This window comes from Diaphorina citri, unplaced genomic scaffold, assembly GCF_000475195.1.
Source record: "Diaphorina citri unplaced genomic scaffold, Diaci psyllid genome assembly version 1.1 scaffold50, whole genome shotgun sequence".
NCBI classification, from domain to species: Eukaryota; Metazoa; Arthropoda; class Insecta; order Hemiptera; family Psyllidae; genus Diaphorina; species Diaphorina citri.
The window spans coordinates 99,982-125,792 of record NW_007377487.1 but is presented as its reverse complement, the minus strand read 5'-3'; the positions used below and the strand labels follow the sequence as shown (position 1 = coordinate 125,792).

Below are 25,811 nucleotides of genomic sequence, written 5' to 3'. Positions count from 1 at the left end.
CGAGTGACTTCATGTAACGAGATTCAAGATGTATTTTGTGGAGCTGGATGTGTCGATTCGGCATAAAATTCTCAGGTTAGTCTAAAGCCCTGGACGCATGGGTCTTCTAACGAGACTGTACCACAGTTGACCGCCGCAAATCGGTGCAGAAATAACAAAGAAATATACGTAATACTATGAGAGCGAGAAATCATCTGATAAACTATAAAAGTACCCAGCCTTATTTCAGACATAATGGTAAACCTACATACCTTCAGACATATTACAAAAACGACTAAAGCAAACGTCATACGTGTAGTTGAATAAATTATAAAGAAAGAATTCGCCATAGGAATCGAAAGGGTTACGCATGACTACATCACCCAGCTACAATATAAAACTCACAATAAAATAAACATCCAAGACAGGCAAAAAATAAAATGGTGCCTTCACATGAGTAATCAGCCAGTTGTGTATTCTAAGCAGGGAGTAGGTGTAGCCTTGGTAGTTTGGCGCGCAAATATTGGCCGAGGAATCAGCAGGCAAATACCAAGGACACCCAGATCATAATATAATTGATATGAGACTTTATAGTGGGGAGAATACGCAAAGAGGGGCAAAACTGAGCAAAATAATCAGACAGTATAATAAAACTAAAAAAAAAAAGAAGGAGAAGAAAAAGTGGGGGCAAGAATTGTTTGAGGGGCAAAACCGGGTCCAACGTTGCCATTTTGCCTGATGCCCGAGGAGGTAGCAACCGACAATAATAACCTATCTCAATGTGTTTTCTAGTTCCTCTTCTCTTTGGACACAGGGGTGATTTTACAGAGTTTTTATTTTGCTGGTATGCTTAGAATCTTGGTATGCTGAACTGTGGCTACTCAGCAAAAAAGTTCAATATACCTACTATCTCTACAATTTCACGAAATACTTAGAACCTTAAGGAAACAGAAAATGGGTACAAAACATCGAGATTAACTAACAACTGATCAAAGACCATTTGTCTGTTTCCTATCTAGATGTTAACCATCGTGCATCGGACAGTTTTCAATAGGTCAGGTGCTTAATTGAAGATTTGTGAAATAAACCGCAACTTCATTCCACACTAATTCGCAAATCTTGGTCGCAGTTGCTATTTTTGTCCGCTAGGTAGCGCCACTATGCAAGCACGCTAGCGGCGGAGCAGAAAGAACTGCGCAGAAACGTATGCGCACAAACACATTAATGCGTTGCCTGCAAGGGAGCTTTTCTCGGGACATTTGATGTGACGTCATCGCCTACGGGAGCGTATGCCGTGACGTCAAAGTTTACGATTTGCCGGTATTTTTTAAATCGATTTATCTCGGGATCTAGAAGTCGTAGAAGAAAAAGGAAAATTCCGTTGGTTCTCATTTTTACTGCTCTATGACTTTGAAACACCACCCAAGTAAGCGCAACTGATCTATTGCTCATGGAATCTCCAAACAGTGTTAGCAACCAGGGGAAAAATCTCCACATTATTATTTCAGAATCTGTTACCTTGAGCTGGAAGGAAAATTCTGATCGAAAATTTTCCTATCGAAGAATTTTCTCGTTTTTTATATTTTGTAAAGTTACCCAAGACAAGAGGAGTCTCTGTTCGTTCAGACATTACCTGAGGCAATAGTTATGTCGGATTCTATCCTACATATATGAACTTATACTAATTATACTGATGAAAGTCACGTTGTGTCCATTAGCTAAATATTATCATCACCAGTGTGCATGTTTTCCTGAATTTTCCTAATTATCTTATTATACCTGTTTTCCCAATTATATTTCCCAACTTGATTGATTTTTCTTCTTTATTTTCTGTTTGCAGACGATATGCAGTGCTGGGGTCTCATAAGTCTTTGGTCCGTAGTCTTCAATCCAATGGAAAGACAAGAGGAGTCTCTGTTCGTTCAGACATTACCTGAGGCAATAGTTATGTCGGATTCTATCCTACATATATGAACTTATACTAAAGTATACTTAAGATTTAAATATTTACCTAATACTAAATAATTACCTACCTACCTAAAAAATCTAGATATATACTATTGTGTTACAGAAATAGAATAATACAAGGGAATAAGTATGCTGAATATCTTTGGGTTGGGTTGCTTCTATTCATTCCCATAGTAAATAATTTGATATTTAGTGAAGGTCGTTTTTTTAATTTAGAGAATAGCATCTCCTTGCTTATTCGAAGAGACTAGCAACATTCTTTCAATTTTGTTAGCAGAAAACCCCTTCATTATTCATTTGGCTTTTGCCGTAGTATTGTGTACCGTGATAGTAGAAAGCACTCTAACTGAGAAAGACCGAATTATGTATCTTGTCTGGTCTGGTTTGTATGAAAATCACTTGGTTTGGTCAATTAGATTCTACGCAACAGTGGATTCCCAATTAAACAATGTTAATTGTGCATTTATGCATTCCAATGAATTATTTGATTGAAGTGTTCACCTATTTTAAGTCCTTTTGAATTTCTCATAATTGTTAAATTAATATTAATTAAATTTGAAGAGTTGTATGCAAATGCTAGATATGAATATTATGCAAATTATGAATGCAGTAGAATGCATAGATTTGAATCACGGTTAAGTTAAGTTAGGTATTCAAAATACCGATTTAAATTTAAATGACGTAGGTACCCATCTTAAAGAATTTAGGGAATCAAAAATAAAATGGTTTTAAATATTCACAGGAAATTGAATTTTTAGTACATAGCTTTATATTATACACTGAAAATTGTTAATTAATAAAATATGACTACATTTGATTGTTGGTTTAAAATGATTTATTAAATTCCATATTTTAACTTAAATCCATGATTAGCTCCTAGTTGGGGGAAGATGTTATCCTGAAATCGTCTGTCTGTCTAAAAGGCGACACTGATGACTTCGCAGTTCGCAGCAAAAACTCCGCGTGTTAAAATTCGCGAATTACACCAAGTACCTATGTTCTCATAAAAGCAAACACTCCCAACTCAACACATTTCACTCCATTTTTTACTATTACTGTTGTTTTTTTTTTTTTTTTTTTTTTTTTTAGAACATCATAACCTGAGGAAGCCTGGAAAACATGATAACATAAGAGGACACAGGAGAATCAGGAGATAAAACAAAAACTAGAACACTTCAAGGTCATTGAATAGATTTACGAAAATCATTTGATAGGACATCTCGATTTGTGAGGACCTTGCAATAATTAGTCTGGAAGTTTAAGATCCAGGATCAATCACCTATAGAAACGTGGAAACCAAGTGTTTTGCATACAATCATAAATTTGCAAATATACCTACATAACTTAGACAGTTCAATCAAGTGTACCGATTTCTGCATATGTTATTTTAACAATGAATGCCATTATCCAGTCAATTGTGTGATTGTTGTGCCATTTTCGTCCTCGTGTCTGTATTGTGTTCAATAAACTTTTAATTAATTGATCTACTACGTGCGAGTATTTTCTAAATATTCAAATTTTCCTGACGCGGCGGCGACAATGAAATTTTCGTTAAATAATTCATGTTAGATGATGTTAGGTACCTTATTCTTGACATTGAATTTCAATGGTTTTGACTTTATATGACATTAACATTGGCGAAAACGATCTACTACGTGCGAGTATTTTCTAAATATTCAAATTTTCCTGACGCGGCGGCGACAATGAAATTTTCGTTAAATAATTCATGTTAGGTACCTTATTCTTGACATTGAATTTCAATGGTTTTGACTTTATATGACATCAACATTGGCGAAAAAAATGGACATAGATTAGTCACTATTCAAATTTCCAATCATTAAAAGATTCAAATAATTAACGTTCTAGTGTGCAAGTGGTATTTTAGTAGGAATTGTTGCAAGTGATTGATTTGTTGTAATTATCGTTTTAATATTTTTATTTGGCACTTTCTTTTTAATATTTTTGCAATTTTAAACTAATCAACGGAAAAACAACTTCTGTGTTTAAAAATTAAATATTTACTTACCTATCTAAAAAAAGCAGTTTATGTTATTTTGGATTCGGAAAATATCTGGACATTAAAAAGGTAAGTCTTTGAAACCATGAAATTGAAGACCTAACTTGTATAGAAAATGGGTGAAAACTGAGGCAACATTGTAGATTTATTATGGAACATTAATATTAATACCTAGTAATAAGTAAATGTCTGTTTTATAAATTTACCAAAATAACCAAGAAGGACAGAGGTGGAAAATCCCGAGTGTAAAAGAATTTGGAGTTGAGCGACCTGCGTCTCCACTTAATAGGATTTTAAAAAGAAATGGAAAAAAAGGGATTCTGGACATAGAGCAATATAAACTCAATGAAGCTTCCTAATATCTGAAGGGTTCGTTTCACAATAAATTGCATTATGAGTTGTTTGGTAATTTCATACGATGCTGAACTGAAGTTATCAAAAAAGTTCAAACTATGAACGTACCACTATCAGAAGTAAGTCTGAGCACATTGTGTCCCATTCTGATACAAAAACATGGAAACCAAGTCAAAGAACTCAAAATAAGAGACAATATGGCTGGGGCTTTGTTTGAGACAAAATGTGGGAAGACGAAATACGTCTAGAAACTTTTTAAACGAAAAAAATATCTACTAATATCATAAATAAGCAATGTTTAAGCCCATTGTTATTGTACGTTTTCCTTTTTTATCAAAAACTAAAATAGCCAACACATTTTGGATTTGAAGAAGTATGACAATTAGATTCGGACCATTGAGTCTGTGACAAGAAATGCGCTATGGAAGTGTGTTGATATGATTCAAGTTGTTTGGGATCACACTCCATTGCCTTTTTTTATCAAAAACTAAAATAGCCAACACATTTTGGATTTGAAGAAGTATGACAATTAGATTCGGACCATTGAGTCTGTGACAAGAACTGGGCTATGGAAGTGTGTTGATATGATTCAAGTTGTTAGGGATCACACTCCATTGCCCTTGGAGCCCATTACAAATGTCACCAACTCATCAGATCATTGCATCCCGGGGATTTTGTTTTCATCCCGAATTAAAGTTATGAGAATTTAAAAGGTTGGCGGAGACCTTATTGAAAGCGTCTTGGTCAATAGGGTTTGTTAAAGAGAAGCATAAGTTGATGAATGAGAAACACTCTCTGTAGTCACAAAGTACATAGTTACAGATATCAGACATATGCAGACTTAGCTAGACAGTCTAGACACTTTTTTTTTTCAAATGATTTATCTCTCTTATGTAAATCTAATCGATGAAAATTACCCAAGTTTTCCTTATTTCATTACTCTAATATAAAATCTTCAACAGGCATCTTTAATTAAAAATAGAGAGGAAAAAACAATACCCTCATGGGTAGGTATGTAGGTATAATTATTTGAAGAGACAATTGAGAGATTGAGCTATTGAGGACTTACCTTTTTAATGTCCAGATATTTTCCGAATCCAAAATAACATAAACTGCTTTTTTTAGATAGGATATGAGACTTTATAGTGGGGAGAATACGCAAAGAGGGGCAAAACTGAGCAAAATAATCAGACAGTATAATAAAACTAAAAAAAAAAGAAGGAGAAGAAAAAGTGGGGGCAAGAATTGTATGAGGGCAAAACCGGGTCCAACGTTGCCATTTTGCCTGATGCCCGAGGAGGTAGCACCTGACAATAATAACCTATCTCAATGTGTTTTCTAGTTCCTCTTCTCTTTGGACACAGGGGTGATTTTACAGAGTTTTTATTTTGCTGGTATGCTTAGAATCTTGGTATGCTGAACTGTGACTACTCAGCAAAAAAGTTCAATATACCTACTATCTCTACAGTTTCACGAAATACTTAGAACCTTAAGGAAACAGAAAATGGGTACAAAACATCGAGATTAACTAACAACTGATCAAAGACCATTTGGCTATTTCCTATCTAGATGTTAACTGGTTTCTTTAACCATCGTGCATCGGACAGTTTTCAATAGGTCAGGTGCTTGATTGAAGATTTGTGAAATATTCCACACTAATTCGCATTCCACACTAATTCGCAAATCTTGGCGGGCCCTAGTTCATTAGATTCTGAAATATGCCCTCCCTTGATCCTAAAATCACCCCTGATCCCGCCTTGTTGCCGCGAATACTCTGCTAAAAGTGAACGACCTATCTTACTAAGTTTTACGTTGTTTTCATTGGCTGCGAACATTTTGCCTGAAACTTGGGTGAGGCATGAGGCACGCATCTTCCATTTTATTTCTGCCTGACTCACTTCCGCCGAATTCTTGTTCAGAATTAATATTAAATTGATTAAATTACTAATTTCTTTAATTTAAATTGTAGAAAAGAAGAACACAATAACTTTTACTCTTCACAGTTGGGGGAGGGGTTTTTTATTGTTTATTCAAACAGACATGTTTCGCCATTGCTGGCATCATCAGTGTAAACTGTAAAAAATTGCACATAAGAAAAAGAAAACTAACAAAAAAGGGGAACAAACTGTGAAGAGTAAAAGTTATTGTGTTCTTCTTTTCAAGATGAATCTTCACAAAGTTACATCAGAATCTATACATGTTTCGCCATTGCTGGCATCATCAGTGTAAACTGTAAAAAATTGCACATAAGAAAAAGAAAGCTAACAAAAAAGCTCCCCCAACTGTGAAGAGTAAAAGTTATTGTGTTCTTCTTTTCAAGATGAATCTTCACAAAGTTACATCAGAATCTATCAATACATTATACATAAAGTAATTATTGTACTTTCTGCTCATTTGAAAAATATGTTGTTGTTTTCAAATGCTCGGAGTTGACTATTAGGTCATTTTTAAATTTTTTTTTTTTTTTTTTTTTTTTTTTTTCTCCCCCACCAACAGTAGAGAAGCTTTTCAATTGCATCTTGCATGCCAAATAGAAGTTGTACCTTTATTTTTCTTCGATTGCAGGTTTTCTAAACAAACCAAAAACATGAAATCTCCTCCGTCAATGTTGTTGATGCAAAGGACGGTAAATATTTACCACGAGCCGCTCAAGTGATGTAAGATGCAATGGGAAAGGTTCTCTAGTCCTAGGAATCAAGTGATAAGAATATCAACACTGCCCAGGCTTTGCGATGTGAGAAGTGACGAATTTTATCACATCAAAATGACAAACTAAAACCTTGACCATTAGAGAATATTATTGACCAGTATGTGAGATGTGAGATATCGTTGATGACATATGAAACGTTTGAAGTTATTGGCAAGACATTGGCCGGACACAAATGGTTTTCCAATCTGACTTTCTTCAGACATTTGTGGTTCAATACATTGCTCTCAAATTTACGATAGCTTGTTCAGAATTTTCTTGTTTCAGCAATAATTGCACTTTCCAACATTGTACTATCCTCAAAAGAAGGAAGCCTTAGGTTGGGCCTCAGTGAATTAGCAATGGTGCCTTATTTGATATTTTCTCAACCGTAGTGAATTGGTATTTATGCATTTTGGCAACATGGTGTAACAATATTTCATTGAAAATATTCCTCCTACTATGATTCAGACTGACTATAAATGGTATCCATTTGAAGACCTATGTTATTAGTGTTATTACTATTTTAATTTACCTACTTTGTTTACTTTAGATATTTCAATGTCAAGTAGTCATATAGGTATATTTTTAATTGCCAGTAGGTAGATACCTGTGAGTTGTGAGTAGGTATTATGTAGATATTGTTTATTTTCTGCATTTTATAATAATAATAATTTATTATCATCACTTAAAAATAATTTATTACTTACAGAATATTTTGTATTCTGATTGAGTTCTGCTATTTTACCTTCTATTCTCATCGTGGCTCGGTGGTCTAGGGGTATGATTCTCGCTTAGGGTGCGAGAGGTCCCGGGTTCAAATCCCGGCCGAGCCCAAATTTTTGGTGATTTTATCACGTTTACTTTCATACTTGTGTAGTCTGAGGCCAGAGAATTCGCCATTCATGAATTTTTGCTGAGTTCAGTTTTTGCTAATCAGTCGTGAGACTGTGGTCGCGTGTTGTCTTGGGAGTATTTGCTATATGAGGAGAACATGGTGTAATTCGCGAATTTTTACACGCGGAGTTTTTGCTGTGAAGTCATCACTGTCGCCTTTTGGACGAGTGATTTGAGAATATGCACCCCCAACAAGGAGCTAATCATGGATTTAAGTAAAACATTGAATTTATTGAATCATTTTAATTTTAAATTAACAATTAAATGTAATCATATTTTATTAATTATCGATTCAGTATATAATATAAAGCTATGTTTGTACGAAAAACTAAAAATTCAATTTCCTGTGAATATTTCAACCCATTTTATTTTTGATTCCCTGAATTCTTGAAGATGGGTACTTGGGTACCTACATCATTTTTAAATTTAAATCTGTATAGTAAATACCTAACTTAAATTGACCGTGATTCAAATCTTTGCATTCTACTGCATTCATAATTTGCATAATATTAATTTCTACCGTTTGCATACAACTCTTCAAAATTAATTAATATTTAATTCACAATTATGAGAATTTTAAAACGACTTGGAATAGGTGAACACTTGGAATTCATTGGAATGCATAAATGCACAATTAACATTGTTTAATTAGGAATCCACTATTGCCTAGAATCTAATTGACCAAACCAAGTGATTTTCATACATACCAGACTTGATATACCCAGTTATAGTGTTACCCAGTAATAGTGCTTTCTATTATGCTACAAAATAACATGGCAAAGGCCAAATTAATAAATGGAGGGGTTTTCTGCTGAAAACATTGAAAGCCAGCGTTGACCAAGGACTCCAAGGAGATGCTACTCTTTCAATACGGTTGGCACCTCTACTAAATATTAAATACTTTATATTTATCTAATGCTAATTGTCTCATTGGAATGAATTTCAGCAACCAGACCCAGAGATATTCAGCATACTTTCAAGCAACCAGACCACGTAAGTGTAAACTTATTTTGGACACAAACATACATGGACTTGAAACAGTTTTTTAACTACTTGATGGTTTTTTTTTTAAGTTTGATAGAGGGAACTGTAATTTCTATGGTCTTATCGTCCCGAAATCTAAGAGAGAAGGAAGACAGAATAGGAGAAAGCCAGCCGTTCCGAGAAAGAACATTATCCGTTCAGGATCCGCCCCGGGGGAATCGAATCCGCAGCCTAGCGCTTACAAGGCAGAGGCGCTACCAACCAAGCTAACTATACTGGCTTTTGAACTTTTAATTCACGCAATATTCCAATCAGCCAATCGCCCAATATTCATGTCCAATTTCAAGTCATCACTATAGCAGTCCATACGCCATATCTCTTGATTCCAGCGAATCATAGAACATAGCAACTACTTATGTCTTATATTATATTATAAAAACTCTGTAAATAGACCTTGCCAAAAGGCCTATTATATCTAAAATAAATAAATAAATAAATACTCCCAAGCGAACAGATCACGTAAGTGTGAATTTTTTTTTTTAGACAAACATACATGGACTTGAAACAGATTTTTAACTACTTGATCTTGATGATTTTTTAAGAGGTTTGACAGAGGGAACTGTAACTACTAGAGTCTTATCTTTTCGAAATCGAAGAGAGAAGAAAGACAGGATAGGAGACAGCCAGGCGTTCCGAGAAAGAACATTATCCGTTCAGGATAAAATCCGCCCCGGGGGAATCGAATCCGCAGTCTAGCGCTTACAAGGCAGAGGCGCTACCAACCAAGCTAACTAGACTGGCTTTTGAACTTTTAATTCACGCAATATTCCAATCAGTCAATCGCCCAATATCTATGTCCAATTTCAGGCCATCACTATAGCAGTCCATACGCCATATCTCTTGATTCCAGCGAATCATAGAACATAGCAACATTGGCAACCAGTTTGGAATATTTCGGCTTGATAATTAGGTACTTCATGGTGAAGGCTTTGAACCGGTCTTGATGAAATTTCATGTTTTGCACCAATCAAAACGGCATTGGTGATTGTACTTGAACCGCGGGAGTGATCAAATTCAGATATCATTGAATATTTATAATTGAAATTTTAGGAACGCCTTTATTGCTTAACCACGCATCACCATACAGGGTAATCTTAACTTTTTGTGGATATGCCAGACCACACTAATTTTCACAAAAAAAAAAGCAGAAGAGAGAAAGAGTAGACGAGTTGATATTTTTAGTGGATGTGCGAAATTACCGAAATTTCTAATTCATTATTTATGAAAGAGGGAAACCAAAGAAAGGATATTGTTTGTTTGATTGGTTTATTTGATTTTGTATTGCAAATTGTAAACAATATTTATTGTTCCTGTTTATTCTATTAGGAACCTCGTAGTCCTGTTGCTACTTCGCGTCGCATAGGTATTTATTGGTACAAAAGAGAAAAAAAAAAAAAAAAAAACTTCGAAAAATGGCACGCGTATAGCTACGAATGTGTGTTTTTTGTGTATTTATATGTTTGTTGTTTGCCTTAAATCCAAGTACGAAAGTTCCTCTGAGGAGTTGTTTGCGAATGAGATATATGTACTAGTAAATTAGATAGAATGTTAATGTTGTATTTTTAGATTGTACCTTGGAACAGCTTTCGCATTACTTCAAAGCACATTATTTTACATCCATGTCTATCCAAGAATGGAAAAGTTCGGTCAGAAAATTTTCGCCCTGACCATGATTCGAACTCAGCACCTCCAGGTTGAGAGTCAGTGCTCTTGACCACAGAGGTGGGCTGATGTTATTCTTGTAGCGGCTTTCAGCCGCTCAGTTTTCCACTCCAGTGTCCAAATCCAGGAACTCTGCAACCTCCCTTGATTTGTTCCAGAGATAAATGTCAATTGTGTCGGGTTTGGTGGGCAGCTGACGAATTACCAACATGGCAAAAATCCCTGGTAGGAAGTTAGCAAAGAGATGACATTTTCTTCGAAATCGAAGGCTCACTTCTCAACCACAGCGTCTGTAAAGTTTCTGAAATGGACAAAGAAAACACAAATGAGACAAACAGATTTTGTTCTCTCGCATCTAAGAGTTAAACCGCAAATTATGTATTTCAGAACTGAGATTATGCATTTTTTTAAAGTTCATTTCACAAGAAACCGGTTCATTAAATTTTTGGTTCAGAGTTTGGATATACATATCAAGTTGTGTTGGAGATTGAAATCAGCATGGATGCTAGACACATTCAAACAAATCCATGAGAACTTTGTTGCTAAGCTCAAATTTTCTCTAGAAAAAATAGAGTCCAATATGCCTTAACTCCACACACAGAAAGCCCACTCTGAGGCTTTGGTGTAGGGGCAACAGCCTCAGAAGATGGGTTAAGCTTATACGAATCTACGACTCGAAATATGCCTTGTTTATCCTGCCTGACTAGGACTGAAAAGTCCCTTTACCCGGGCATCGACATTCTAAATAAAGTCTTGATTTTCAGTCCCGTGAGACATAAACATGAATAAAGGGACTTCTCAGCCCTATCCCAGCAAATTAACAGGGGAAACAAGGTGTACAGGAGTTAAACTTGGTTCTTGGATCTCGTGTCGATTATCACGTTATCAAATATCCAAGGAAACTTGGGGTTAATGAAAAAACACCCTATTTTAAAGTATAAAGGATAACAAAAATTAAAATGGGGTAAATATGGCGAATTTTGGACTTTTCTAAGGTTCCCCTAGAAAAGTAACGAGTGACGAAGTTTTTAGTGGGTTTCCAAGTGAAACTTGAACCCAAATATGCTGATAAAAACAGGACCCCAACCTAGCAACATAAGGTGAAGGAAGTAATATTTAGAAACTTGCAACTCTTGCCACGATAGGATCATGTGTGCACGGTGCTGCTTACTCTAATGTGGTCGCCTGGTATAAGAACTGCAAGCTTGGGATCGGGCATTAGAAAACCATCACCATATCCACGCCTTGTGTCTATAGGATATTTATTTAGTTAAATTCCCTTTTCTTGTAGGTACCAAAGTTGAAAAAAGTTCGAGTCGGGGTTGTGTTTTTTGGGTCACTCGAAAGCTTCTCTCAACCTTCTCGTTACGAAAACTCATTTCCCTAATTAAGCCGGTTTAGACGCATTAGGTTAAGTCTAGTACATAACCCATTCCTGGGGGGAGGGGAATAGTGTTGTACTTTACAAGCTAATGTGAGATTTTCTAAGGGTTTTTCTGCCACCATTCCCCTGCAGTCCTATCTGTAAACTACAACCTACAACATAGTTACCTACTTGTCAGGAGAGTAGGACACTTTCAGTCGGGAAAGAGTTGTGCTAGTTCGCCATAGTGCAGATGTATACGTTTTCTTATCTAGGCAGTTTTTTAGGTAGGTTTGAGTTGAACATTTTTTGGTCGTATATTGTTGTGTTTTTTTTTTTTATCTAATGCGCCTATAAGGTGTGTGTGAATATAAAAACTAACGAAATACACCTGAGGAGGAGAGGGGGGAGTTATTGACCTCAGCAAAAATTTCGGCCGGAGTGCATGGAATGTCGAACGATGGCTCACCATCATTAATAATGCTTTGGAGAAGTTTGTGCATACTCATTTGGGATTTCGGATATTTCTCATTTATTTCGTATGGGACTTATCTTAGTAGGCGTTGTGGGGACATGTTTGCATATGTAGGTATCTATTAATTGGTATAATGTAAACACCCATCAATCGCGTAGATGTTGGACTCCTGTGCCCCTTGAGACAAGTTTGGAAAACTTAGAAAAGTCCAAAATAAAACGGTGATATTTCGGGGGCAGTTGAACCAAATCCGCGATAATTGTCCTCATTTAATGATAAAAGTTCTTTTGAATACATAAATACATATTCTTAAGAGTACTCTTGCCTATTCGATGTTGTATTTCAGAAGGCAGCGTGAATAACAAATGCCAACCAATATGAAACTGTAGGTCTGGGACTTCGTTGATTATTGATCCGAAAGGCCCAAGTCTCTCAGTCTGAGATGGTTTCTGCAGACACTTCTATACATCTTATTGTTTTGAATTTCACCTGTGTGTGGATGGTCCAATAGACGATCTATATCCATACAGTCTGTTGAATCAAATTAGTTCTCATGCACTCTAGCAAGTCGGACTGAAATATCTTATTTCACCGAACCAAGATACCCCGACAGAATCTAAGCTACTTGATGCTAAATTCCAAATCTCGAACACAAAGTGAAAGATTCGAAGGTAAACTTAGTTCATTGGGCAATTTGGTGTCCATCCAAACCAACTCTCGACCTTCTGTGAATAAAAAATGGCGGATTTGATTTCCACTCACCAAGGCTGTCGTGTAATATAATATTTTTTTCTGAGGTTTGATAGCTTGAACGAAACCTATAATTTTGTATGTAAATTGAGCCTCGAGTTATGCTTTGGAATTTAATTATTTCACCTGCAGTTTGGAAGTGCATTTCTTACTTCCACATCTTACCTTGGCCCGGATTTTTGTACTTGAATAAAAAAGTAAAGACTAATGACTTATCTGATGCCTCTTTGACTAATTTGTTGACCTCTTTCCTGGGATTGAATAACCAAATATCATTTATTATTATGTACCTATAACTTAAAACTATTTTGTATGCTGCTTACAGTTTTCCTCAAAACATTGAAGAGTTAATCTTACAAAACACGGTGACTGGAGTGGTTAGGTATAGAGATGTGATCACCCGCATAGGCTTCCAAACGTTCAATATTCTATTGTCAACATGAAGTTGGGGAAGTCTCCAGAAAGTTTACCATCCGAGCTTAGCCGGCCTAGCGCTTACAAGGCAGAGGCGCTACCAACCAAGCTAACTAGACTGGCTTTTGAACTTTTAATTCACGCAATATTCCAATCAGCCAATCGCCCAATATCTATGTCCAATTTCAGGCCATTACTATAGCAGTCCATACCTCTTGATTCCAGCGAATCATAGAACCCACATAGCAACATTGGCAACCGGTCTTGAGACGCACTACCAACTAAGCCAACTAGGCTGGCTCTGAAATTTTTGACTACGAAAAAAGCAATAACATTGGCAACCGGTCTTGAGACGCACTACCAACTAAGCCAACTAGGCTGGCTCTGAAATTTTTGACTACGAAAAAAGCAATAAAAAAGATATCCTATTATATAGGCTCAAAATATCCACAAGGTCCAAACTTAAATTGCTGTAAATATTAGCCAAATGATTAATGAGTGAATGGTCAAATACTATTATATAGGCTCAAAATATCCACAAGGTCCAAACTTAAATTGCTGTAAATATTAGCCAAATGATTAATGAGTGAATGGTCAAATACTACCGAATCTAATGAATAGATCAGAAAATGATGGACGTTTGACTACACGTGCTGAAAGATGGAGGATCAAAAACTTTGAACTATCTTTCGAGTCTTCAGTCAATTCTTGTGTGAACTTTCAATCACTTGGGTCGGTCTTAGCAATCTGGGTTAACACTCAACGCCGCGGCATGTTAACTCGGATTGGTAAGCCCCGACTTTACATGTGATTCATTATGCTATCTACCTAATATAACTTATTTGTGTTTTCTTGAGTCACATAATTTTGAGTTGATGCTTTTTATTCGATACTGCCCATTTTATACTCTAAGATACTGCCTTTTTCGGATTAGTCAGCTCCAGAATGATACTCCACCTGAAACAATCTGGGTTAACACTCAACGCCGCGGCATGTTAACTCGGATTGGTAAGCCCCGACTTTACATGTGATTCATTATGCTATCTACCTATAACTTATTTGTATTTTCTTGAGTCACATAATTTTGAGTTGATGCTTTTTTTTGATACTGCCCATTTTATACTCTAAGATACTGCCTTTTCCGGCTCCAGAATGATACTCCATCTGAAACAGAGTGGGGGGAGAGAGAAATATTTTCAGTGGATTGTGCCAAAAGTTCTTAATGTTCTCAGTGACTGAAGTCTAAAGTGTGATTGACCCCGGGTTTGTTTTGATAGGTCTAAACAGTAATATGCAATCATAGTCGTAAACCTAATGTGTGCATCTCCTCCGGTCATAACACTAACAATCAAATTATTTACAAGAAAAAAGATTCACCCGAGCATTTTATTGCACATTGAAAGGAATAAAATAGAAAAAAGTCTACATAAAAATTTAATAAAATTTCCCCCTTTTTTGAGTCCTTTAAATTTGGACTCGCAAGGGTCATTGTACTGAAATAAAATAGTGCTTCTCCTACTTTATAATGGTTTTCTTCTCTTGCAGGGAAAAGTGCAAAATGATTTACAGCGATTTTATAGAGATGCTAGACGGTGGAAATCTTGGAGCTCATGACCGGAGGTCTACTACAGACGGAGGGGGAAGAAGGATCTCGAAATTACCAAAGTCAGAATGGAGATTGGTGAACTTGTGAATGAGGTGAGTAGCGAAAATTAATAAAGGTGTGACCCCTTTTAGTAGTATAAAGAAGCATAAAACATTATTGGTTACAAATATAGTTTTCCATCCTAGGGCATTAATTTTACCACAATCCAAAGATAAAATACCACTCCAAATACTGGCAAATCTCACTGCATCTCAGTATAATAAACATACAAGTATGTATAATGAAACAAATTAGAAATGATCTTTTATGACAAACATAGCCAAACCGCTGCGCTACAGGTAGGTAATATGATGGAAAATGTGAGGGAGGCTCTTCGTTTCACACTGCCATAAAAATGCCTTCAGAAACCAAAATTTTATGCCTCGTAATAAAACCTCTATATGTAAACCTATTAAACTGACACAAAGAAAAGGGGTGGAAGCATTCTGGACAGAACACAGTCGGCGACTTGATAATGTCATAAAACTAGAGGACTACAAGCGGGAAGATGTTACTTCAAACCGACTGACGAAATAATATCTAGTAAGAATTTTTGTGGAAGTGCAGCTTTTCCTCTAATTAATAGCTAAACAAAGGAGAAAAGCTCAAAAGGTAAAGTCGGTTATTAGGACTTTACAGGAGCGGGTTCATATATTTGATAAAAGGGACTGACGAAATAATATCTAGTAAGAATTTTTGTGGAAGTGCAGCTTTTCCTCTAATTAATAGCTAAACAAAGGAGAAAAGCTCAAAAAGTAAAGTCGGTTATTAGGACTTTACAGGAGCGGGTTCATATATTTGATAAAAGAGGTTTAATTATTAAACTCTAATGGAAAGTCAATGAAATCTACTTATTTGATAAAAAGTAATTGTACATAGTTAATCAGAATTCAGATCAAAACCTGCCTAATACCTATGCATAATTTTGTACCAGTCCATTGAATTGTCTGACATATTTGAATAAATTTCAATCTGGCAGAATAAAAAATAGAAGGTTATAAACAGAACCATTTACTACCTCTTTTCTTGATAATTTTGTACCAGTCCATTGAATTGTCTGACATATTTGAATAAATTTCAATCTGGCAGAATAAAAAATAGAAGGTTATAAACAGAACTATTTACTATTTTCTTGATTTTATAATGAGTTATTTTTGATATGCAGACATATGCGTAGTAAAGTGGCCTTAAACCGGAGACGATTATTTTTTTCGGTCAGTTGAGACAACTTTGAATCCAAATAAAATTGCATTTTCATTGCATTCTAATGTACAGATGATGTTTACCTCTTTTTTGGTCTCTGTTGCTTCCATATTCACACTCACCCCCAATCTATAAATAATTCAACACATCTAGAATTAAGGCTTTGCAGTTTACATCCGTACCTACTTATGTGGTGTGATAAAACTTTCTCTGGATCATCCTGAAAGCTGAAGGTATCTAGTGATATCTGCAAAGTTTCTGTATTACTAGTCACAGCATGTGTTCTCTGTTACACTTCTACTGCATTTCGTGCCAATACTAATTTTAGAACGTCAAGAAAGCTGAAGGTATCTAGTGATATCTGCAAAGTTTCTGTATTACTAGTCACAGCATGTGTTCTCTGTTACACTTCTACTGCATTTCGTACCAATACTAATTTTAGAACGTCAAAAACTAGTTTCTTTATCTCCATCTTAATTTGTCCATTATGTTCTTTAACAAGACATAAGATCGGTATCTATTGGGAATGCTAATGAATTTAGATTTTTTGTTGTAAAAATGAAAGTTCAAGCCTACTAACTTTGAGTGTACTATCTGATTTTTTTCGTTCATATAGTGGAAAAAATTGACAACATTGCGTAAGAAATTCCAAGACATATCGAGGAATCGAGGTTACACAGTTGGTGATTTGAATATTGACCAATGGGCTAGTTTTTTTGTTTTTCTGATTGTTTTTCAGTTGTTTTTCTGATAAGATTTCACCTCCATTGATTTCTTTGCATACAATTTGGAAAACTATTTCTCATAGAATAATGCTAATGAATTTAGATTTTTTGTTGTAAAAATGAAAGTTCAAGCCTACTAACTTTGAGTGTACTATCTGATTTTTTTCGTTCATATGGTGGAAAAAATTGACAACATTGCGTAAGAAATTCCAAGACATATCGAGGTTACACAGTTGGTGATTTGAATATTGACCAATGGGCTAGTTTTTTGTTTTTCTGATTGTTTTTCAGTTGTTTTTCTGATAAGATTTCACCTCCATTGATTTCTTTGCATACACTTTGGAAAACTATTTCTCATAGAATAAATTTAATGTTCCTGCAAAGTGACCAAGAACAAAGAAGATCTTCAGAGTGCAAATTCGAACCCATGTACTCTACAAACCCATTGCAATTTTATGTTGCTAAAATTTGGTCTAGCTTTTCTAGGTACTGCATCTAACACTTCCTATACTCACATCCGCTAGAAAGTTGATTCAGCAAAATCAGAATGGTCAAGTTGACTCGATATTGAAGGGTGAACCTTATTACCTGACACAGCTATCTTGGACGAAACGTTTAAACATACGCCATCTCGGGCGAAACATTTGAAGTATCCACACAAACATATTTGGTAATAGCATATCATACTTGGACGAAACGTTTAAACATACGCCATCTCGGGCGAAACATTTGAAGTATCCACACAAACATATTTGGTAATAGCATATCATACTATGTATTATCAGAGTTGTATCTGTTTAAAAATGGGTTTATAGTCGTTAAATTAGATATGCGTTATGCGTGATATGAATTGGCATGAAATTTCAGTCAGTTGGTCAATGAATGGAGACCGTTGTTGATTTATACATATTATATACTCACAAGGAGTTAGCTGTTAGCGTATCTATGTAGAATGCCGAATAAATGACGCACTAAGACGTAAGACATAAATACCCGTGATTTAATTTCTTTCATTGGATTCTGCATAAAATGTTTTCACTAAAGTTGAGTTCCATGAGACCTTGTTAATGCTATGGTTGATTACATTGGTCATTTTAACAGTGATACAGTGCTAGCTATTAAGTTAGTAGGTATGTTTATGTTTCTTTTAATTATTATAATCACATCGTTCAACTTATTAAATTTGTCTAAAGTCCTGTGAAACTTTTAAACTTATCGTGCAAACTGCTATTTAAACGCCCAATTTTTTAAATCACTCCTGTTTGCTGTAGGGCAACACTTTAACAGTTTCATGGTTTGTAATATTTGTTTTCTCAACTTCTGTAGCTGCCTAACTTTAGTTTTTTTTTTTTACTTTTTTGCTGTTCTATTTTTTTTGGGTGTCTGTCTACCTGTAATGATGTTCTTATTTCTTTATTATATTATTATCCACCTGAGAGAAGACGTAAAAAAAACTACCTACCTATTCCTTTTATTAACAATGCTATTCAACTATTAATATTACGTGTAATTAAAAAATGATTGATGACCAATAAAGTGTAAAAAAATGGCATTTAACTTATGTAAAAGTATCAGATTAGTGAAACTACTAGCTACATTTATATCTACTGAAGACTAGAAAAGCACTAAAAAACTTAAACTTCAGACTTGGAACCTTTTTCGTGTTTGGTTTTATTATAGTTTTTAATGACCGTTTGATGGTTCTATTTTTTATGGAGTTTTGTTCTGCGGATCCCTGATTTTCTCAGGAGATTTGGGCGATATGTCTCCGATTTGGAACCACAACCTACTCATTTTTAGTTGCCTAGGTCAATTATTTTAATGCAGGTAATATTATGTACCTTGGATCTCTGGACCATTTTTTTATGATTTTATTTAGGTGCTGTTTCGTGTTTAGAATCTCTGAGTTGTTATCTGTTAGATCCGTTAGTTTTTTTACGAGTTTTTTTATGTGGAGGGCTAATGATACACCCCTTGAACCTCTTGGCTGAGAAGAATCACTGATCGTTTTTAAGCCCTTTGTACCATGTTCAGGGTTTTATTTTGTTCTTAGGGAGAATGCCTCATTTAGGTAGTTCTTTACGGCCTCTTTCAGTAACAATTCTTTGTTTTAACAACTTGCGCAGAAAAATATTAGATTTTTTTTTTTGCCAAATTTGCAATGAATCTGTTCAATTTTATTTGAATTTCATTACTCTGCTAAAAGTGAACGACCTATCTTACTAAGTTTTACGTTGTTTTCATTGGCTGCGAACATTTTGCCTGAAACTTGGGTGAGGCACGCATCTTCCATTTTATTTCTGCCTGACTCACTTCCGCCGAATTGTGGGGACATGTTTGCATATGTAGGTATCTATTAATTGGTATAATGTAAACACCCATCAATCGCGTAGATGTTGGACTCCTGTGCCACTTGAGACAAGTTTGGCCATAACCTCTGGAAAACTTAGAAAAGTCCAAAATAAAACGGTGATATTTCGGGGGCAGTCGAACCAAATCCGCGATAATTGTCCTCATTTAATGATAAAAGTTCTTTTGAATACATAAATACATATTCTTAAGAGTACTCTTGCCTATTCGATGTTGTATTTCAGAAGGCAGCGTGAATAATAAATGCCAACCAATATGAAACTGTAGGTCTGGGACTTCGTTGATTATTGATCCGAAAGGCCCAAGTCTCTCAGCCTCTGAGATGGTTTCTGCAGACACTTCTATACATCTTATTGTTTTGAATTTCACCTGTGTGTGGATGGTCCAATAGACGATCTATATCCATACAGTCTGTTGAATCAAATTAGTTCTCATGCACTCTAGCAAGTCGGACTGAAATATCTTACTTCACCGAACCAAGATACCCCGACAGAATCTAAGCTACTTGATGCTAAATTCCAAATCTCGAACACAAAGTGAAAGATTCGAAGGTAAACTTAGTTCATTGGGCAATTTGGTGTCCATCCAAACCAACTCTCGACCTTCTGTGAATAAAAAATGGCGGATTTGATTTCCACTCACCAAGGCTGTCGTGTAATATAATGTTTTTTTTTCTGAGGTTTGTTGATAGCTTGAACGAAACCTATAATTTTGTATGTAAATTGAGCCTCGAGTTATGCTTTGGAATTTAATTATTTCACCTGCAGTTTGGAAGTGCATTTCTTACTTCCACATCTTACCTTGGCCCGGATTTTTGTACTTGAATAAAAAAGTAAAGACTAATGACTTATCTGATGCCTCTTTGACTAATTTGTTGACCTCTTTCCTGGGATTGAATAACCAAATATCATTTATTATTATGTACCTATAACTTAAAACTATTTTGTATGCTGCTTACAGTTTTCCTCAAAACATTGAAGAGTTAATCTTACAAAACACGGTGACTGGAGTGGTTAACTAAGTGGTTACGCTATAGAAGGTAGAAGGAAAAAATTGTATAAAAAGCTTAGAGTTCCGAGATTTGCTAAAGAAATTACTTTACGCTTCCGATAACATTTAAAACTTCTTCAGGCATTGGAACAGAGACTCGAATTGATATCTAGAAAGAGTGCACGTATAGGAATCTACCTTCTCTATAGCATAAGGTTTTAAATACTCGTAATACACTACTAGGAATTACCTATGTATTGGGATTCCTCACAGGTGCGTTAGAGGCTCGGGTGCAGAATTGTCCAAAATCAAATGAACAAACCGGTTCTCAATGGTTCACTGAGGCTAAGCAAAGTTGCGCGTGTTTGGCATATGGATAACCATCTGGACGATCGCGAAATGCTGGCTTTTCCCTATTCCACTCAGGGTGAGAGGTTAATTCAAGGAGGCGGGTAGCTTGTCGTCGAATCGAGAAGAAAACTCCCGGGGCTGTTTATCTACATTATGGTGGACCAAGAATTTGAATTTAAGAAACACTTGCCTCTGTGAATGGTTGGCCCATCACAGCGTTGAGAAAGGGTTACATGGTTGGGGATCTGTTGGCGAACGGTAAGATAACGTGCCAACCCATATATTTCGCCAACCAGCAAAATATAACGTAAGGCCAGCAATTGCCCAACCTGAAATGTTGTTATGGATAGGAACCCCATTTTAAACTCTAACGCACTTTAGCAATATGTAACTAAAAACAAGTACCTATAACTGGTAAGTATTCATGCCAGTCAGTCCGTCTGCATCCTCAAGCACCAAAAAACTTCTCGGAACTAGGACACACCGAAATTATGGTCGTAAATTTACTCACGAGACCTCTTTGGCTTGATTTGGTTCTGGTATACAAGTACAAGTGGTACACGTTGATGGATACGTGGATTTGAGGGTCCTATAGGAAATATCGGTTGTTAGATTTTATTTTAGCAGTCAAGGTATCTGGGCAATCACGTAGGTACTTCAGGCTTTTCCCGGCCCTATTCAGGCGGCTAGCTATAAAGATAGATACATAAGAAGAAGAAGATGAAGAAGGAGGAGAAGAAGAAGAAGAAAAAAGACTTTGTGGAAGATTTCATCATAAAAGTAGAAATTTGCTAGAAAATTTCATCATATGATGCAATCTTCCTGACCACTGAGTCACAGGTGGGTTAACTTTGTTCGGAGTACGCGCCGAATCTCGTAAATATTTTGGACCTCCATCTTCTCAGAATTGTTCATCAATTTCTGATTCTGAACCACTAACGTAAGATTTGCCCAAGGCAAACTTGGGCCCAAACAGTACTTGGGCCATACCGTAATAGAGTCCGTAGCTCCGTTGTTCCTAAGATACTTCCTTAGTATGAAAGATAAGTTCCATTTTTATTCTTCTTATTCTTGTTCTTCTTCTTCTCCTTCTTCTTTCGGTGTTCCTTTATGCGAGAATGTTCATGTGGTAACTTCTCATGAAGCTGGTATCTTATAGCAGTTCTTGGAAAGCGAACATGAACAATACCGACTCTTTTTTTTAAAGAAATTTGATAGACGGAACTGTAACTGCTAAGATCTTATCGTCCTGAAACGGAAGAAAGAAGACAGGATAGGAGAAAGCCAGCCGTTCCGAGAACGAACCTTATCCTTTCAGGACAAAATCCAACCGTTGCACTCTGGTCTAATCTACCCTCCCTTGTTGACTCAAGAACCGTTCATAGCCTAATAAAATAAATAAACATGAGATAGTGTGAAATGAGCGGATATGTTGGTGTGGTGACTGGTTTGTGTCTGAAGTTCATATCAGTCATATCGTAAAGTTGTCTGTCAATTGTGACAAAACTTATTGATCCAATATCGTGTCAATATGAAGATTCAGATTCTGAATGCGACCGAAGGACACCACCCTTTGCTTGTCAATCACCCGTTTGCTTCTTACACATCTTGTTATCTTACGTTATTTAAAACGAATAGTTCCCCTGAAGACTTATTCGTTTTCCTGTTGGAATGTTTTCACTAAAGTTGAGTTCCATGAGACCTTGTTAATGCTATGGTTGATTACATTGGTCATTTTAACAGTGATACAGTGCTAGCAATTAAGTTAGTAGGTATGTTTATGTTTCTTAATCATTCCGGTATACCGGGTGTTTCAGTACCTGTGTATCATTCCGGTATGCCTTTCGTAGATTCGTATAAGCTTCTCCCATCTCTTGGAGCTGTTTGCCCCTACACCTAAGCCTCAGCTGTTCAATTCTTCACAACAAGAGGTGTGTTGATAATTATCACACTGACGTCATGCACATTTCGGTACATTTCCTTGTCTTTATGTGTTATGTGATGCTTCTTTCGTTCCATATTGTTTGAATGGCTGTTCAATTCTTCACAACAAGAGGTGTGTTGATAATTATCACACTGACGTCATGCACATTTCGGTACATTTCCTTGTCTTTATGTGATGCTTCTTTCGTTCCATATTGTTTGAATAGTGCACATAGGTACTTGGGTGTATCAAATTACTCCTTTGAAAAGACATCCCGAGAATGTCATCTATTTGACAATTAGATAGCATTGTTTATGTATTTGTTTTTCAGGAAATTAGCTCTCTAATAGAGAGGAAAGAAATTGGATATTTCATCTCGGTTTCTCACTGTCACGCATTGCATTCTGCATGACTATTTCAACGAAAATTTCAAGCCCTTTAAAATAGGATTGATGACAGATTCTAGTCTTTCAATTTCTCAAACCTATCGAATGCAATAGAATCAGTGGGCAGTCGAGTTCAATACTCAGTAAAGTGTTCTTATTAACTTTAGAAAAATTGCCTTTCAAGTTTTGATTAGGTAATATTGTAAAATCTTATCTCTCCAAAAGAATTTAACCCTTTTAGTCATTGCCAGTATTAAGTCTGATGGACACTACCTCCTAAAATTACCTATCTAAAACTATACTGTAGTAATAGAAAGGAATATAAATAACAATCATACCTAATTCTTGCATGATCAACCAAGAAATATATGACCCCAAAAGCCTTAAAGTTTATTAAAAGTGATACTTTCTGGTTGTACGAGCATAAAAGTTAGTACTCAGCCTTAGTATCTGTTCTATTAGAATAGGGCCAGAAAGGATTGATCACGCTTACTGACAAGTTTGAAAAATAAGTTTGATATATCTCCAAAGTTCGTAATTCTTAATTTATGCACACCTACTCAAGCCTGGTTCAGAACTTGCGCGCTGCATTTCTTTAAGCCATACACTTTTGACATGGTACCAAATGAGAGCCGTAGGGTTTCCTGAAACATTCTCTTATCTCACGTCTCCGCATGACAAACCTTCAAGTGGTTATATCAGTGCAAGAGTTGGCCAATTAAAATATCCCAAAACTGACTTGGACTGTGAAAGCATATTGTAGTATTCTAACACGTTTGATTGATGTGAATGTGATGGCTTTGGTGATAGTGGATTTTAGATGTGTACCCAGCTCGTAACCGTAGATATCTATAGGGTCCACTCACTAACTTGCAAAGAATTGCACCATTCTCATTAGGACTTGTACGATTGCCCCTAAACTATCCATGTAAGTAACATGGAAAATCTCATACATTGTAGTATTCTAACACGTTTGATTGATGTGAATGTGATGGCTTTGGTGATAGTGGATTTTAGATGTGTACCCAGCTCGTAACCGTAAATATCTATAGGGTCCACTCACTAACTTGCAAAGAATTGCACCATTCTCATTAGGACTTATACGATTGCCCCTAAACTATCCATGTAAGTAACATTGAAAATCTCATATAGACAAATGTTGCAAAATTTGCTCGCACAATATTTTTTTATACTCAGTGAGTGTTCCTTTAAATAGAAACTAAACAACCTTTTGCACAAGGTAGAAACACTAATGAACCACAACAACCTGTTGAAAAAGATGTAACCTTGATTCAAACCAACCTTGCATCATTTTTCGCATCCTCCCCTATTGTGAATTTTATTGTGCAACATTCTGTCAGATGTAACCTTGATTCAAACCAACCTTGCATCATTTTTCGCATCCTCCCCTATTGTGAATTTTATTGTGCAACATTCTGTCTGGTCCAGTGGTCCTCCGTCTGTAGCTCAGGACCTACCTGCAGAAGAAAGGTTCTATCAGATAACCTGTCCCTTTGCTAATCCTTAACTCTCTGAAACATTCGGAAAGGAATCATTATTATCTTTTATTATTTTATTTTTTTACGTTCTATCAGATAACCTGTCCCTTTGCTAATCCTTAACTCTCTGAAACATTCGGAAAGGAATCATTATTATCTTTTATTATTTTATTTATTTATTTTTTTTTTTTTAGCTTTAAATATGTACCTGTTTAATAATATATGGAAATGACTATTTTGTCAAAATATTCTCCCATCTCGTTAGGTTAATTTTTATTGAGAGATTTAGTTTGAAATCCTTGAAGACCACACACAACTAGAGATTTGTCAAAATCGTCTGTTTAGAGATTTTTGAAGTACCTCTTGTTTTATGCAGTCACGGTTTTTTCTTCATCAGCAACAACAATGTTTTCTTGACTCAAAATTTCTCATACTGTAATTAGGTACATAAGGAGAGAAATTTAGTTTGAAATCCTTGAAGACCACACACAACTAGAGATTTGTCAAAATCGTCTGTTTAGAGATTTTTGAAGTACCTCTTGTTTTATCCAGTCAGGGTTTTGTCTTCATCAGCAACAACAATGTTTTCTTGACTCAAAAGTTTCTCATACTGTAATTAGGTACATAAGGAGAATAAAAAGATGCCAAATTTTCATCAGCCATTTTAAAAATGTTGATCCCCATTTTAATATGAACATAGAAAAAAATAAATACCTAAAAACATTATATCCCTTATATCTACTGTAGGTACCTATGATGTAGATCTCTTCATTCCCCTTTTTTTGGACTCCAAACATAATTGATCCCCATTTTAATATGAACATAGAAAAAAATAAATACCTAAAAACATTATATCCCTTATATCTACTGTAGGTACCTATGATGTACAAGTATCTCTTCATTCCCCTTTTTTTTTGGACTCCACGTCTTTTTTTTATATCAGTACTTTTTTGTGGAGGGTAACTCTTGACGTTAATTTTTTAACACGAAGTGTTTTTTTGGGGGGATAAGTACATAACACGTCTATTCCTTTCTTCTTTTACAGACCCTTGGTTCGAAGCAGTTCAAACTTGAGATCAAAATTCGGCTCATCTAATTTTGCCTGGAAA

General features: G+C 35.7%; 1 long non-coding RNA gene and 1 other non-coding gene across 3 annotated transcripts; both read left to right on the top strand.

The window, feature by feature from the left end:
- LOC103515573 lies at positions 1-25,811 on the top strand. 2 transcript variants are annotated; one of them, XR_001809699.2, is made up of 3 exons: positions 1-75; positions 15,155-15,307; positions 25,748-25,811. It is a non-coding gene; the product is annotated as an uncharacterized LOC103515573 (long non-coding RNA). The 2 variants fall into 2 exon arrangements; XR_541716.3 differs by lacking the exon at positions 1-75 and adding an exon at positions 7,941-8,894.
- Positions 7,769-7,840, top strand: Trnap-agg. The gene has a single exon. It is a non-coding gene; the product is annotated as a tRNA-Pro (tRNA).